The sequence below is a fragment of the Myotis myotis genome, unplaced genomic scaffold, assembly GCF_014108235.1.
Source record: "Myotis myotis isolate mMyoMyo1 unplaced genomic scaffold, mMyoMyo1.p scaffold_m19_p_9, whole genome shotgun sequence".
In the NCBI taxonomy this organism is placed as follows: Eukaryota; Metazoa; Chordata; class Mammalia; order Chiroptera; family Vespertilionidae; genus Myotis; species Myotis myotis.
The window spans coordinates 53,298,670-53,301,174 of record NW_023416401.1 but is presented as its reverse complement, the minus strand read 5'-3'; the positions used below and the strand labels follow the sequence as shown (position 1 = coordinate 53,301,174).

At 59.3% G+C, this 2,505-nt stretch overlaps 1 protein-coding gene across 3 annotated transcripts in view; it reads right to left on the bottom strand.

Annotated features, from left to right (window-relative positions):
• Positions 1-624, bottom strand: part of ATP8B1 (ATPase phospholipid transporting 8B1) — a 109,239-nt gene extending 108,615 nt beyond the window's left edge. Inside the window, exon 1 of one of the 3 annotated variants that reach the window (XM_036321739.1) lies at positions 469-624. The gene's annotated coding sequence lies outside the window, so the exon portion shown is untranslated. The remainder of the gene's footprint in view (positions 1-468) is intronic. The other 2 variants (XM_036321738.1, XM_036321737.1) reach the window with 2 other exon arrangements.
• Positions 625-2,505: the final 1,881 nt, after the last annotated feature.

Genomic DNA, 2,505 nt, shown 5'->3' with positions numbered 1-2,505 from the left:
TGGACTCGTTGACATCGGTTCCCAAGGGGGCCTCCAGCAGAACCCGGCCATGGGAACTTCCAGAGGGGCGGCAGACACTGCAGGCAAGCCAGCGGCACGTCCCAGGGACCCGCAAGCCCCACCAAGCTTGACCCTCCGAGCTTAACCCGGGGCATGCGTGTTACCAGTGAGCGAAGGACCCAAACACTTCCCGCGAGTTCCCTCTCTTCCCAACAGGCGAACACCCATGGACCTCTCCACAGTGCTGTCCGCCGTCCAGCTGTGCCTCCCCATCTCCGAGGCCGCGAAGGCTCCCGTGCTCTCACCCAAGTCCCACCCGTGAGGACTCCGGAGCCCGAGGCTCGCGGACAGCTGCTGCCACCGCATCCCGGATCCCCAGAGAACGCCGGCCCCGGGACAGACAGAAGACCTATGGGGGCGACGGGGTGGGGAGAGGTCGGAGGCCCCAGACGCCGCGCCCCTACTTACCTGGCGCTCGCTGGGCCCCGGTTGGGGCATCCGCAGGGTGCGCGCCTCTCCGCGCGATCGCTGCGCACCTGGCCGCCGCTGCCGCCCGCCCGGCCCCAGCTCTGGCCGCCGAGTTAGCGCTTCATGGCGCACGGGGCTGGCCCGGGGCCGCGGGAAGCTCGTCCAGTTGGCGGCGGCTCCTCCGGCTCTCGCGGCTCACCAATGGCTCCTCGCCTATCCCCGCCCCGCGTCGCGCGCCCTCCCTCCGCAGCCGCCCTTTTCTCTCCGCTCCCAGCGACCGGCCAAACTGGTTTCTCCGCTCCGGGTTGGTGCCTCCCGTCTCCCTCCGGCTGCCACGGCCGCCGCGCAGGGCAGGGGCTGGGGGCGGGCCCAGCCGTCGGCCCTCCCTATGTCCCTCCTGGAGGCTGAGAGGAGCTAGACGGCGAAACCCAGGGCTGGCAGACGCGGCCCGGGTCGAGCCCCGCGCCCTCGGTGTGCCCCGGCGGCAGGCGGGCGCCCTGGCGGTGGCCTGCGCCTCGCCAGTTCCGCGACCCGGTAGCTGCGGCCGCTCTCGGCTCCCAGATGCTTCCGCCTCCCTGGGGGCCACGCTCGCCACCCCGCCCACCAGCCCCGCGTCCCTTTTCCGCTGCCCTCGGCTGCCCTAGCCACCACTCGGGGTCGGTGACCGCGCCAGCCCGAAAAGCTGTCTTGGTCACGGCTCGCCCGGGACCTGAGCTCCCTTGGTAAGGGGAGCTGCACTCTCTCGATGCCAAGTCACGTTCCGCGACAGGTCGCTGAATGCGCGTCGCGCGGAGGGTGGGGAAAGAGACGGTGCCAAAAGATTTCGAGAAACATATTCTGTAATTGCAGCAAGTAGGCTCTTGCTGAGACCAAACTTCCTCACCTTTACAGGTTTGGGGTCAATAGGAGCCAAGGTGCTGCATGTGAATGGCGCGGTGTAGTTGGAAGTGTTGGGCTCGCAGGCTTGTTTGACAGCTGGTGACCCGGCATGTGAACCGCACCTCCCTGGCAGGACATAGCACACTAAGCTCCTCCACACGCCAGAAGCTCCCCTTCAGCAGAATTTTACTGCTCAGCTGCAATGGACAAGTCTCTGGGATAAGAATGAAGGAAAGTCAAAGATGAATCAGAGGTTGCTTAAACTGTAGTAAGGACTCTAGTCCTGCAGGTCACAGGCTTAGGTTATTGGCCTGAGGGTTCAGACTCACAACTGGGGCTTAAGGAAGACTTCATTGAGAAGGCTATGCTTGAGGCGGGACTCACAGATGAACACTTCCAGGGATCAGAGTTGCATGGAGAGGGAATTCCACCTGTGATGTTAAGGTATATGAAAGATTCAACTGATACAGTTGGACCCTAGACTGCCCTGGTTTTCTGTTCATTACTCACACTTGATCTTTGTCTGGGTAGTGCTCATCATTTAATTTCTCTAGGACTCAGTTTCCTCATTTGTAAGATGGCACTGGACCAGGTGATCTGAAATGGTTCCCTCCAGTGCTTATTTTCTAACTCACAACAGAGCAAAGGTACAGAGGCCTGGAAACAGGGCCTGTTTAATGACAGTGGGGTAGACCAGTTGGCTGGCAATGCAATGGCACTGCATAAGGTTAATGAGGATGTTGGAGTTTGGAAGCCATTGAATGCAGGCAGCACCTGCAAACCATTGAAAGTTTATGACCACGACAGTGACATGATCAAGGTTGTGTTTAGGGAAAGTAGTGGGGATAGTCTGGAAGAGGATAAGACTGAAGATGGGAGTACCACACAGGGGGCTAATACCGTAACAAAAGGTGGGCCTGAAGGAGTTGGGTATTGTTTCAAAATTAACAAGTATTTATTAAGTGCCTACTATGTGCTAGGCACTGTTCTACTTGCTTGGATGCATCAGTGAACCAATCAGGTAAATTGTATCTGAAAAGGTGACAAATGCTTTGAGAAAAATAGACAGTGGAAGTGAAAAGACAGATGTGCTTCCAGGGACAGTCTGGGAGCAATGGCAAAGACACAGAGTGGCCACAACTTGCAACTGACTGGCAG